We start from the raw sequence: 15174 nt of genomic DNA on the forward strand, positions 1-15174 counted from the left end.
ATGGAGAAGCAAGATGTGAGCCATGACAGAGCATAGAAGCCTCCTTGGTGTCCACTCTCAACATTTCCTCTCCTATCTGCATGGAGAGATGTGAAGCTTGGAGGAACTGTGCTTCATAGACAGTCTTTTAGGTTCCCTGGGCACACTTGACACCCCAGGTTTCTTTTTGAAACTCAAAGGAGACACAAAAGGGTAAGTGGAAGAAGTGAGAGAGGCAGATGAGCACTGACTGTGGTCCCTACTATTTCTGCCTCTTCCCACCCCCCCACCCCACCCCCAGGGACAATCACTGCGACCAATTGCCCTTGCTTGGCTGTTACTTAGCTATAGATTAGAGCCAGCTCAAGAGAACATTTTGGCAATGGGAAGAGAGGGAGCCTAGAAGAGAGACTATCTTAGTATGAAATCCATTTTTTTCTGCAAAGTTTTGGCTTTGGATGGAGATTGCCTTTCAGGTTGACATTTCCCAGTGAATCTGTGTGATGGCTGGTCAGGGAATTGAAGATGACACAGCATTTCTGAAGTCCTTTCGCCAGATGGCTGTAGGGGTGATTAATCGTGTTGGTTTTCTCCATTTTGGCAGCTGCTGGTGGAGCTTGTGTTGACACTACTCACTGAGGCACTGGTCTGGATGCCTCTGTCTTGCTCACTTTTGCCCCCTGCTCCTCCTCCTCCTCTTCCTATCCCTGGGGCCAGTGTTCTGAAACTGTGCAACTGTGATAGATAGGGCAGTCTGCAGCTGGGCAGTGGCCAGGTGACATCACACAGCTCCATTTCATTGTTTCTCCATAGGGAACTGGGGCAAGTGCATTGAGGCAAAAAGGCCATGTATGGCTCAACGCTAGTCTGTGATGTTGAAGCAGGTCATGGACAGGAGTGAGACCCAACTTGGGCTAGTCACTCAACTAGACTCTCAATTTGCCTAGCATTTACACTTCACTTACCCAGCAGGTACACACGCATGATGAGGAATCAATGGGGTCCTCGGTGTCTGTTACCCGAAGTCCTTTTCAGCTCAAGTTCCTGAGTAAGACAGGTCATGACCTTAGCCAAGTGCCCCAGTTAGAGCTCTGAAGAGGCAGGTAGGTCACCAGGCATATATGTACTACTATAGCCCCGGAAGAGCTGTAGTATACTCCTTGATTCTTTGTGAGCCATGTAATTTGTGAGTGGACAGGAGATCCAGTGTTGTTCACTAGGATCCACCATTTAGGAAGGGATAGAAAGGGAAAACTCTCACATTTCCTGTCTACTCATACATAGTGGACCTCCTTCTGTTTCAGTTGCCTGTGAAAATCATCTCATGAAGAGAATGTGGGAAGAGCTGGCTTTCTGAGAAGTCTACTAGTAAAAAAGTAGGTGCTCCTTTTAAAAATACTCAGTGGGGTGGGGCAGACACTCATCATGGGATACAAACGAAATAGCAAGTTCTCCAGGGGCAAAGTCACCCACCTAAGTTCTTACTGCCCCAGACTGCTGGAGCTGAGGTTGGAACACAAACTTTGAAGGACATTTTCTCCTGACCATGGTGTCACTCTGAAGAGGATATTTAGTCTTCAGATGAAAGTTTTCCTTTGGTATTTCATGAAGCAATAGAATATTCTAGAAAGAAAACTTGGTCTTATCAGGTTCCTCTGGCTGCTCAGGGCAGGAGAAAGGTGGATGTCCTGGTGGTCTCAGTCATGTAACACAAAGGCCCAATGTTTAGTTAGGGTAGCAGCACCTTGGGGGTGGTCTGAGAATCAGTTGTGGTGTAGGTGAATTTTTAAAGCTCTCATAGAAATGTCTGTGTGTCTGGCTTCAGCCTGATTTAATAATTTGCTTACATAAACTCTGTGTCTCCCCTTGGTGGCCCAAAGTGCCCAAATTTAAGAGCTTTGTGAATGTCCTGCTACATTTAGTCTGCTATCCCCAGGACTAACTGTTGCTCTAATTCAAATGGTACATTTACCACACACACATCCTGCAAGGCAGGGCATGGTGTTAACCAGAACAGCCAGCGGCTGGGACAGGAAGCAGGTAGATCCCCTCTTCTCCACAAACCTGTTCCCACCTCCCTTCCAGGGCTTTGTGGCTACAGTTTCTTTCCTGTCCTCTGGAGGCCAAACTGGGCATCTCAGGGAATGACTAGGCCACATATTCAGACTCAGGGTACTTCCACCTCCTCCTCCAAGGTAGAAGGAATCATGATTTCTCTTTCTGGCTTTCCATTCTTTCTTTCCACATTGTTTTTCCTTCCTTCCAAAATGTAGTTTTCCCCAGGCCCCCTTTTGGGGCTTAGGCTAGCATATTCCAAGGTCTCTGCATGAGAGAACATAATAGATTCTATTTTAGAAAGAAGAAAGCCAAGGTAGTTAAGAAGAAAGCCAAGGTAGTTAAGAAGAAACCAAGGTAGCCACACTGGTTTCCACTGAACTCGGCATCAAATCTCAAGTACTTCCTTGAACCCCTGTTCACACTCCATTATACATTCCACCATACTCTACAAACATGCAGCTCCTGCCGAGCATATCAAAACTGATGAAAAATAAGCAAAGTTCCCTTTATTAAATAGATCTGTACATTCTTCCTCTATTGAGTAACCAGGATCCAGAGGATTTTGCTATGTCTGGTGTGGGATAGCTGAGGGGAAAAAAAAATCTATGTACACTATGCTCTTATGTCTGTTAACTTTATTCCTCTAAGACAAAATTCTATCAAAAGAGCTATAGCTCTGTCAGGCATTGAGGATGAGAATAAATATAGATACACCAAGCTCTTTATCCATCTACTTTATTTCTCTGAAGTAAAATCCTGTCTACACAGCATCAGTTCTGCCCAGTTCCCCAGCTCATAGTCCTGCCAATGACTAAACTCCTATGCTTCCAGCCTCATCCTTGTCCTCTGTGTCTTCATTCTCCATCTCTGCTACTCTCTACTCCTGGTACTCAGAAAACTCTACCAGAGATCTGCTTACCCTCTATGGAACCTCTGTCTCCTTCTCTTCTCTCTGGCCAAGGCATTCTGTCCACTCTACAGAAAATGCCCCGACCTTTCTTTCCCTGGATACAGGGTTCTCTGCCTCCTCAGGAATGTTCCTCCATCCTACCTTCCACCTTGATATGTAAAAACCTCTTTTGTTCTCAGTCAGTTGCTCTGGAGAGCCACTAGGCTTCAAGTCTAGAAAATGGTCTGAGTTTCATTTGCACAAGAAACAAAGCTATGCGTCTCCAGCCAGCTTGTCTCCTAGGCTCAGCAGGGAGTTAGTAACTTAGAAGTTCAGCATGTCTGGGGAGCTGAACTGTAGCCAAATGGTCTGGAAATATTTGGGCACGCAAGAATTTCATAGCAGAAGACAGCAAAATTTTAAAGGCTGGATAGCACCAAATATTCATAATAAATGGCTTGCCTTTTGACAGACCCTTGGCCAGTCAAAGTATAGCTTTAATACACTGCTGAATCTCTGTAATATATTCTTGTAGCCTGCAAGATTCCTCCTCCTTTCCCTTTCATTCCCTATAGCAAACCATGATGAGCACAACTTTCCCTCCAAAATTGTCTGTTTCTTTTAAAAGCATAGTGTAGTTGGAGTTTTCTCCAATCCTGCCCAGGCCCTCAGCCACTCAGACCCAAATAAACACAGAGAGACTTATATTACTTATAAACTGTATGGCTGTGGCAGGCTTCTTGCTATCTAGTTCTTCTATCTTAAATTAACCCATTTCTATTAATCTATAAGTTGCCATGTGGCTTGTGGCTTACCAGTACTTTACATCTTACTTCTCATGGTGGCGGTGGCTGGCAACGTCTCCTGACTCAGCCTTCCACCTCCCAGAATTCTCCTCTCTGCTTATCCCGACTATACTATACTTCCTGCCTGGCTACTGGCCAATCAGTGTTTTATTTATCAATCAATCAGAACAACACATTCACAGCATACAGAAAGACATCCCCCTGCAGCATAGCTTCAAAGGGTCCCAGCAAATGTCATTGAAGACTCTGGAGAGAGGCCCTCTGAGTGATTCTCCTCCCTAGGCTTGATACTAGCTCAGGAGATATTGATTTCAAGATCAAACATACAGCAGTGGCATGTTCTTGACATATGTTCCTGGCAGTCATCCCATTGAGATTTTGCACAGCATTTTGAATCAGGAACGACCTGTAGTCACATCATTTGGTGCTGGGAAGTCCATATGATAAATATGTGTCCATATGGTAAATATGTGTGTGCACTTTGCAGATATGCCTGTGTGATGCACAGTGATCTGCCAGCATGTGCACAGGGTGTGGGTAAAGAGCTTGGAGCGCAGCAGACATTCCTCCCCAGGATTAGCCTTCTTTCCCTTCTCACTCATCTTTCTCTTGCTGGACCAGCAGCCACTATGTTGACGGCTCAAAACTGACTCCTGTGAAAATGGATGCTCACATAAAAATTTACAAAGTATTCATATATTCTTTAGTATATGAATTATATTTACCTAGAATATTCATAGAAACTTTAATCATAATAGCTGAGAACTAGAAAATAACCCAAATGCCCAATGAACCCATAAAGAGATACACAAAATGTGGTATATCTATGCATGGAATATTATCAGGCCATGAATAGGAATAAAATACTGATACATGCTGTGACGGTGATCTTAATCTTGAATCCTTTTTTTCTAAATGGAAGGAGGCGATAACAAAGCCCACAGAGGGTACAATGGGCAGACTTTCAGGGAAAAGGTAGACTAGAGGTTCCACAGATCAGGGCATGGGGAGAGAGGAATTATAAATTACAAACTAATGGGTAACTTTTTTTTTTTTAAAGACAAAGTCTCTCTATGTAGCTCTGGCTGTCCTGGAACTCACTATCTCAAACTCAGAGATCTACCTGCCTCTGCCTCTGGAGTGCTGGGATTAAAGACGTGTGCCACCACTGCCAGAGCTTTGACAGTGTCTTTAAAGTAATTGAAAAATGATAGATGTATAACTTGATTGGTATACAATGTCACATAGAATTGTGCACTTCAGGGGGAAACGTGACAAGTAAATTACATTTCGACAAACCTCTTGTTAAAAATAGATTTTCAGCCATTATTAGAACCTCTGCCAACCATGGCTCCCACCAGAAGCCCAAAGCTGAACAGTTCCCAGCACTGGCTACTGTGATTTCATCTCAGGGTGAGACAGCCCTTCATTCTCAAACGCGGTTGGACGTCATGTTCCGTGTCTCTTGGGTATCAGTGTGTCTTTGGATTTCCAGGAGATCTTACCGTCAGCTCCAGATTCAATGGGTGTGGCACACACCCCAAGACCCTGTATTTCTAACTAATTCCCAAGGAATACGGTGGCTTTCCCACCTGCAGCTTGGACAGCCAGGGTATAGACCCCAGAAGCGGTGTGTCAGAATACTTGCACTTTGGTGTAGGCCCTTGCCTTCTCTGTGGCTACCTAGTCCAATCCAGTCACATAGTAGGACTTTTAAGCATATTTAAGGATACTTTTTCCTATTCTTTGTCAATTTTAGATGCTTGTGGTAGATTTTTAACCACTGTTGCTGCCTAACTTGGTGAAGTCTTTTGATGTCCAATAACCTGTGTGGAAAGCACCTAAGATCTTGGTGTCTTCTCTTTAACTGAGCCAGACACTTGCTTCAGCACCACAGGGGAAACCCTGAGTGGAGCTGAATTTACACTTCCTTAGTCATGCCTGTGTGTTCAAAAGGAAGAGATTCGTTTCTATTACGAACATCATATACCTTGTCGCTTCGAGACATGTGGAGACATTTTAGAAACCCTGCCTCTTCAGAAGGATGGAAAAAGCCAAAGGATTAAGAATTTATCAATGAGCTGTGGTAGAGCTATGTACAGGACTCCTTTTGGTTTTTGATTTGCTTTGTTTTGGTTTGGGTTTGTCTTCTTTTGGTTTTAATTAGTTTGTAGCGAATGTCTGCAGCATGCTAGGTGCTCTGCCTTTACCTCAGAAGGAGAGATCTGAAAATGAGTAAAGCACCCACATCTTCTCCCTGTGAGAAAATATAAAAGGGAAAGAGAAACAAGGCAATTAGAGACTCGGGGTGGCTGTATTGGATAGGTCTAGATTCTGTCTTCTCTTCAGTGATGTGTGTGTACATGCTTGTATGCATGCATATGTCTGTATGTGCTTGCTCATGCATGTGTGTGGGTTACATGTGCACATGTGTGTACCAGTCTAGAGGCCAGAGGTCAATGTCAAATTTCTTTCTTAATTGCTCTTTTTTTTTTAAAGACATGATCTTCCACTAAAGCTGGAGCTCATGGGTTGGCTAGACTACTAGCCAGCAAGGCCCAGAGATCTTCCTGTCTCCACCTCCCCATCACTGGAGTTATAGATGCACACCTTTCACATGGGGTGCCGGAGACCAAACTCAGTTTCCCATGCTTGTTCAGCAAACACTTTGCCCACTGAGACACCTCCCCCAACCCCTCTCTACAGGTTTTGCTGATGAACTGCCTCTTGGTCACAGTCCTAAACACAAGCAAAATCTACTTGTGCAGACTTGCTGAAGGAACACAAGGGATGTGGCAGAGATGACATTAAAGCCATGTAGCAGTCTACTGCCATTGGGTAGCAAGATTTTGATGAGAAGGTGACTGAGCTCTGAACCCCAGGAAAGCACTGTGTTGTACAAAGAAACTGAGGTTCAAATTCCTGTTCTTCCCTGGGTCTAGATGTGTGGGACTCACTGATTTCTAGACCTTCTGGGTCTTGTTTTCTTTACCCATAATATAAATGATTACAGTAACTTCATTAAAGGGATGAAACCATCAGGAAAATGAAGTCAAGTATGGAAAAGGACTCCATGAACTGCTGGGCTTTGAACACAGAAGGTACTGCTGTCGCTTTGAACCCTGCAGGCCTGGGCTGGTGGGAGCAAACCTCGCACACCACCAGGTCACTGACTCAATGCTGCCTCAGAAGCCTGCTTCACAGCTTAGGGGATGTCTGGCATCACTAAAGACAATGCCTCCTAATGGTGACCAAGAGGGAGTGCATGTCTGAGTCTTTCAAATTCTTTAGGACTCTGTCTTTGGTTCCAGAATAAAGCTGCTAAACACACTATGAAATTTCTTCCCAGACAAGCAGGGTTTATATCTGTGGTATTTATCAGTTACCTTTTTTGTTGCTGTAACAAAAACTCAAATACAAAACATTTTTAAGAGAGTAAGGAATTATTTTAGTTTACCATTCCAGGGAGATAGAGTCCATCATGGCCGGGAAGCTGGAGGCCAGCTTGTCACATTGCATCAGCCGCCAGGAAGCAGAGAGGCGACAAGAAGTGACGCCCAGTCATGAAACTACAAGGATCTGGTCCCTAGTGACCCAGTTCCTCCAGTAAGACTACACCTCCTAAGTGTTCCTCAGTCTTCCCAAACTGTACCACCAGTGGAGAGCAAAGGGTTCAAACCCAGGAGTCTGTGGGGGTGGGCAGTATTGCATATCCAAACCCAGTACAGTAGCCTAGCTGTGTTCCATAGACAGAAAGCTTAATAATGCCAAACACATTTCTTAAGCCAAATTCTACTGAGATTTTATAAGTGAACTGTAGGATCCAAAGAACTTGAAAATGTAGAATCTGGTGCCATATATTCCAAACCTTCTCCAGAGCCCATACATGTCTGGTGCTGTGGCCCTCAACCTTTGTATCACAACTACAAATGGGTCCACACAACAGAGAGGGGCATTATTCTTAAAACCTGTCTGGCTTTCAACCTACCTATAAGAACCACTTCAAATATCTCATTAGTTCTAACCATCCATAGCTTAAATATCTCACATTTCAGGATTTTTGTTTTTGAAACTCTGTGACAATGTAGACACATTGCTAGCACTCTTAGCAAATACTGGACCCAAAGTTTAATTTATTGGCTTTGTGGGCATCTGTTCATGAATCTTTCAGATCCTACCTTTGTTCATTCAGAAACTATTCATTGACCATGTAAATCACGTGAAAAAAAGATGTTAAATGAAAAATGAGACAAACTCTGACCTTTCTAACAGAGAGAAAAATGCAGATTTTCTACAAACAAGTGGTTTCAAAATGGTATTTTTTACGAAGAAAATAGAATAAGTATGAGAAGTTTTTAAAAAGGCCCTTAGGAAGGTAGCATTAAAGCTCATAGTTAAAGGAGACAAGGAGTCAGCTGGGTGATGAGCTAGCAAAGAGCCCTTGTTCTCTGAGGGCGTAAGGCAGCCCAAATGAGGTAGCTCCAGAAGGAGGTCATCTCCTCCAGAAACGGTTGGGTTGAAACTTAGCAAGGGAAAGAAAAGAGCTACAGACGAGACTGAGCATGAGGACAGGAGGCCGACCCTTCAGGGCCTCCTAGTAAAGACTGAGTTTTAATCAAAGGCAGTGGGATAGCAGTTACGAATCTTAAGCAAGGGAGTAACCAATCCCTCTTTTTAAAGATTGTGTAAAATCTTGGACTGGAGTGAAATAAAACAAAGCAAGAAGACCACCCACTGGACTCTGTGGCCTTGGACTAGATTTGATCTCCCGAGTCTCCTCACCCCCACCCCGATTCCCCTGCCCTGGTTTTAATCTATATACAATCTTTTCTGTTTGTTTTTATTCTTGTTGCCTTTGTTTTATCTGAGACAGGGTCTCCTTGTGTGGCTCAGCCTGGTCCTGAGCTCAGGATCCTCTACCTCAGCCTCCTGTGTGCTGAGTGACAAGGGTGTGCCACCATGTCTGACTTGTCAACCAGCAATCCTACGATACGACACAGGATTACGATGGCTGAATGAGGCCATGCAAATAAAGTGTTTAACACCGTGCCTGACCACCAAAGATGACAGGAAATTGTGGGCTCTTATTGTTCTGGCTATTCTTGGTTCCCAAAGCATCAGGTGCTAAGAAGTAAGGGGCCAAGACTGATGTGAAATTATAAGAAAGCAGAGGACTAAAGGGTGAGAGTAAGACCCACCTCCACCTGGTGAACAGCGCAGAAGTCTGGGGTAGGTGCACAAGCATGCCATTTCTCTCCCCGCACAGTCAGGATGACATTACACTGTGGCGTCAGGACAGAGCAGAGTAGCCAAAGATCAAGGAACTGAGTGGGAGTAGGCAAGAGCCCATCCTGCCAATCTTCTGCCCCATGGGCTCCTGATGAGATCTGAACCATTTTAGAGTACAAAAGAAAGACTAAAACTTGTCAAGCAGGTCAGGGGCTCCCAGCCATCACCCAGACAGCAGTCACACTAAGTGAACACATAAATGTCTAAATTTTAAATGAAGTAATAAGAATAAACATCACTCATTTATATTCATTGTTGTTTGTTTGTTTTTCAAGATGGCATCTCACGTTGTAGCTCTGGCTGTCCTGGAGCTCACTCTGTAGACCAGGCTGGCCTTGAACTCAGAGATCAGCCTGCCTCTGCCTCCCAAGTGCTGGGATTGAAGTGCGCACCAGTATACCCAGCTCAGTCATTCATTTATTTTTCGCTGTTGTGTTTTTAGCATTAAGGGGAAGGAGAAAACTACAGTTCTGAGAGGCTTAGTTGTGGGGACAGGTTCTGAGACATGCATCTTGTTAGGTCATTTTGTTATCATGTAAACATCAAAAGACAGGTGCTTAGAACATTAGGTGATATAATCTCATGATTGTTTTATATATATATATACATATATATAAATAAAACAGTTGTTGTGTGTGTATGTGCGTGTGTGCACGCACACGTGTAATATAATCTCATGATTTCAACTCTAAGATCACCTAGGAGACACACCTCTGGGCATGTCTGTGAGGAAGTTTCCAGACTATTTTAACCCTCCTTAAATGTGGGCAGCATCTTATCATTGGCTAGGATCCCGGGTGAACAAAAAGGGAAGTTAACTGAGCACCAGCATTCATCTCTCTCCTCTTCTTGCCTGCAGACTTAGTGTGATGAGCAAGCTGCCCCATGCTGACACTGCTGTGACTTCCCCGCCGTGATGGACTGTACCCTCAAATTATACAAGACAATCCCTTCTTTCAGGAAGTTACTTTTGTTGGGTATTTCATCATAGTCATGAGAAAAATAACTAACGTCAATCTTTGGGACCAACATGGTGTATGTGGTCCCTTATTGACTAAATGGCCTTATATGATGCATAAAAGACACAGAGCCCTGGTAGGGAGGAACTTCCCGGTTGTGAGCTGAGCACTGTGAGTTCATCAGAAGGAGATTGGCAAAACCCGGCTGCCTAAGGATAGGGGGCAGTGGCTGCTTCTGCCAGTCAAGTCAGGAAGGGATAGTTTATAGCTATGTAGCCATAGTCCTCGAGAGAACAGCCACAGGCAAGTATCTCTGTAGCTGGACACTGTGGCAGAGATGAGGCAGGGCTGTAGCTAAAGTTTTCCTGCCTGACCCACAGTCAGGACAAATCTCTCTCACCTGCCAGTCCCATAGCCACTCAGACCCGACCAAGTAAACACAGAGACTTATATTGCTTACAAACTGTATGGCCGTGGCAGGCTTCTTGCTAACTGTTCTTACAGCTTAAATTAATCCATTTCTATAAATCTATACCTTGCCACGTGCCTTGTGGCTTACCGGCATCTTCACATGCTGTTTCTCATCATGGCGGCTGGCAGTGTCTCTGACTCAGCCTTCCACTTCCCAGCTTTATTCTCCTCCTTGTCCCACCTATACTTCCGGCCTAGCCACTGGACAATCAGTAATTTATTTATTGGCCAATCAGAGCAACACATTTGCCATACAGAACATCCCACAGCACAGGGCCAGGAGTTCCCCTCCAGAAACAACAACAGAAAACAGTTTTTTGACACAGGGTCTCACTATGTAGCCCTGGCTAACTTGGAACTTACCATGTCTATCAGGCTGGCCTCAAACTCACAGAGATCTGCATGCCACTGCTTCCTGAGTGCTGAGATTAAAAGCATGGACCATGGTGCGTGGCAAAAATCAATTTTTGTAGCCATCAAATACTCATTGTGTACCCCCTTGGTTCCAGACTCCCCTGTAAGTATTGTGTCAGGCAGTCAGGGTTGAACATATAACCTTCCCCTTGTGGAAGTTTAATCTGTGCAAAGAGAATCACTGAGCAAGCAAAAAAAAAAAAAAAAAAAAAAAAAAAAAAAAAGCCAGATGATGCCACTCTGAGGGTAAACACAGAGTTTTCTTAAGAATTACTCAGGAAGCCAAATTGGAATATGCCTCTGCCTCACAGTACAAAGTATTTGTTCTGGAGTCCTTTCAAATACACACCTGGGACTCTCGAGCCCATGCAACCTGGGATCTCAATAATCGAGTGTCTCACAGAGAGCAGGATGTTCTAGTGAGCAGTACTAATAAAGTGGCCTCATTCTGTAACTGACATTACAGTACTTAGTGGATTGCCTGCTTCCACAGGCATTTTGATAGTGAGTTTATTTCAAACACAGAAATCACACAGTATAAGCAAGAGACATGAGCCAGAAATGGGCCTCTCTGGTATTGACATGTCACTAGCCTCTCTTGTCCTCTTGAGTGGTATGTCTCATTTCCTTAAGTTTCCTTTGCCTTTCTTGGGAAAAGAGCAGGCTGCAGAAGGCAATGTCCAAAATCCCTTTCCCTTGGGACATCCTCATTCTGTTAGGTCCCATGAAGAAATTACGTGGAGAGGTTGGAATAGAGATCGGAAGGTGGCTACGTGCAGGGCACATGCAGAGGCAAAGCTGCTAAAGTATTCAGGTTTCTTGTCTCTCGTGGAGCCCAGGTACTCAGACTCTTGGGCCAGTCACTTGAGAGCTCATTTGTCCAGTTCCCATGATCTCGTGACGGACGTGGTGGCCTCTCAGCCTGTTGTACATTGGGAGCCACACGTACAACTCAAATTTACATCAGCAACCTGGACGTGTTTCACTTGGTTACATCTACAGCAACCTTCGGTGCTTCACTAGGGTTGGCACCTCTTCCCACTCCCTCTGTGTCTTATTTTGAAATGCAGATAGGACCCCGGATAACCGGATGCTTCCATTTGTCCTCTGCTTGCTCATGTGCATACTCTTCCCTCTGTGACCTGCTCTCTTGTTGCCCATGCTTTTTGCTTTTTTTCTCTCTGTATGATCTGACACATCACTCCCAAGGAGAAGGCTGGAAGATGCCTCCATGACTTGGATGTAGATAACCTAGCTTTGGGGGATTTGTGGTGATATTCCTAATCTAAGAAATAAAGCTTGCCTGAAGATCAGAGGACAGAGCTAGCCACAGAGTTAAACATAGAGGTCAGGCAGTGGCGGCACAAACCTTTAATCCTAGTGCTTGGGAGGCAGAGATCCGTCTGGATCTCTGTGAGTTCAAGATCACCCTGGGATACATGAGATTGACTCAGTCTACGAGACAAACAGAGCCAGGCAATGGTGGCACACACCTTTAACCCCAGTATTTAGGAAGCACACATGCCGTTAATCCCAGCACCAGAAATGGCTGGGCAGAGAACAGCATATAAGGAGTGGGGAGACAGGAACTAGAGACCCTTTCAGCTGAGGACTGGGAGGCAGTCAGTCTGAGGACTCGAGGAGGCAGGAGCTTCTCTTTTTGGCTGAGGAGTTGGCGAGGTGAGAAGTGACTGTGGCTTGTCCCCTCTGATCTTTGAGCTTTCACCCTGATATCTGGCTCCGGGTCTTTATTATAAGACCATTTAGGATTTGTGCAACAGGAGTTCCTTTCTCAGGACGAACCTTTTTAAACTTTCCTATTGTAGAGGTTGGAGTTTTAAGATATGAAAACCCGGACTTAGAAGTCAGGAACTCTTAAAATGAGGAGTGGCTAGCTGCAACTCACCTTTCCTTTCCAACTGGGAGACTGTGGGTAACCGAGGGTTCGGTTCGTTCTGAGGGAGAAATCAGATGTTGACACACCAGGAAGGGCTCTTGCTCTGGGGAAGGAGAAAGCTCACCCTTTCCCTAAACTTCTTCCTTTCTGATCTGCAGAATAAGCATACACACAAACATCGTTGTGAAGATCCAGAGAGAGAATGCGTAGAAAGCATTTTACAGAAAGAGCAGTGACAGCATCTGCCAGAGCTATCGGTAAGCTTCCCATCTTTTAAACCCCAAGCCAGCTCAAGGCAGGAAGTTCTGTACCCACAGAGGATACAATATTTAACAACCACCGAGGCATCCACCAATCACACTGCACCTTGACCTAATCAAAGCAAAAGCTATGAAGAGACAAAATGCTCCCAGCAGCTCTGCTCATGCCCACAGCACTCTTCCAAAGGGACTAGTGGACTGTCTGTCATGCGCAGATACTCAGAGAGTGGATTTAAAACGTTGTTTAGTGAACTAGGAAGATGCCTGACTGAGAAAAGCACAAACGTGAGGACCTGAGTTTGAATCCTAAGAACCCATGTAAGACTGGGCATCTATAATCCAAACTCTCCCATAGAGAGATGGGAGGTAGAGACAGGAGAATCCCCGGAAGTTCCCCAGCTGCGTAGCCTGGCATGTGCTTCTCAGTGACAAAAGAAAACCGAAGAGACACTGTGTCAAGGTGGAAGGCAAGGACTTGAGTTCTTTCTCTGGTTGCACATACACAGGCATGCACACACACACACACACACACACACACACACACACACACACACACATTCATACTCTCTATGTTGTGAAGCTTTACTTCATACACATTTTCAGGGGCAATTCCATTGTACAAGAAGCTGTTACCTCTTTTCCCCAAGCTTTCCTAGGGCCCTTTGGTCCAGCCATGCCCTACTTGACTCCCTAGTCAAGTACCTTTCAGTTTGTCCAAACTCCGTTCCAGGTGCCAGTCCCTGAACACACGCAGCCTCTTTTCCTTTACCTGAGTTACAGATTCATTAACCCAGACTTTCTCAAAATGTTATTATTAGAACTTTAATCACCCATGTCCTCCTTTCAAGTTCTTTCTAAAATTAATTTCTGGCAATAATAATTATGTCAGTCAGGGGCCAGCCAAATATACCTGTGGCCCCTGGGCCACATCAAGACGGGAGTTTCCAGCCATCATCTATTTTTTGGCTCCAAACGGTTGTGCCACTTTCTCCACCTGCTCCCCTCTCTCTGCCCTGCAGCGGTGAAGTAGCAGGTGGGTCTGTCTTCTCCTCTAGGGTGGGCAGAGTCTGTAAATTATGTCCGAGGTGAACTCAGACAACAAAGAAATGGTAAATAAATCAGGGTTAAGTCAGGGGCAGAACTCAAAATGGCAGTGGCTTTGCTGGGGCCCCCATGAGAAAGGTAATGGTGAAGCTGGAAGAGAGAGAAACTAGGGAAACTTCACAAAGAACAGCTGACAGAGAGCTTAGATGGTGGCAGGATTCTTAATTTGAAAGATGTTCTTAGCCCACAAAGGGAGTGGGCACTCTTAGGAGGTGTGGTCTTGTTGGAGTAGGTGTGGTCTTGTTGGAGGAAGTGTGTCACTGTGGAGGCGGGCTTTGAGGTCTCTCATGTGCTTGGGCCACGCCCAGTGAGACAATTTACTTCCTGTTGCCTTTGGATCAAGATGTAAGGGTTATCAGCTCCACCACCATGTCTGCCTGCGTGCTGCCTTGCTTCCCACCATGAGATAGTAGACTAAACCTCTGAACTGTAAGCAAGACACCCCAATTAAATGTTTTTCCATGTAAGACTTGCCATAGTCATGGTGTCTCTCACAGCAACAGAAACCCTAAGATAGCACTATTGTTTTTAATGTGCTCTAGGAGAACACTGATGAACACACAAGATTGGGTTAAAGAATGGTAAATCCATTTCAATAAAGGCCTGCTGGTCTTCTAGTCGTCACAATCTCCCACCTCTTTACTGGAGCTTGCCTCCATCTATACACACAGCACAGCCTTAAGATGCAAGACCACCTTGACTATAGTCAGGCAGTATTTTACTGGCCCTCCTTCCATTGGCCCTGGTCAACATGAGGTCAACCAGACTGACTCTGTCTTGTCATTGTTTATTCATCCAACAAACATGTAATGGGTGTCTGTTATTTTCAAATCTCTGAGCCCAGTGTTAGAGTTAGAATTACCTTTTTTTCCCTAAAAAATGTATTTATTTTCATCGTATGTGGATAAATGAATGTCTGCACGTATGTGGGTATGCCACATGCTTATCTGTTGCTCTCAGAGGCCAGAAGAGGGGCTTAGATCCCTTGGAACTGGAGCTACAGGTGACTATATGTGCTGGGAACTGAACCTGGGTCCTCTGTAAGAAC

This window comes from Peromyscus californicus, unplaced genomic scaffold (genome assembly GCF_007827085.1).
Source record: "Peromyscus californicus insignis strain IS unplaced genomic scaffold, ASM782708v3 Scaffold_14__1_contigs__length_90479793_seg_2, whole genome shotgun sequence".
NCBI lineage: Eukaryota > Metazoa > Chordata > Mammalia > Rodentia > Cricetidae > Peromyscus > Peromyscus californicus.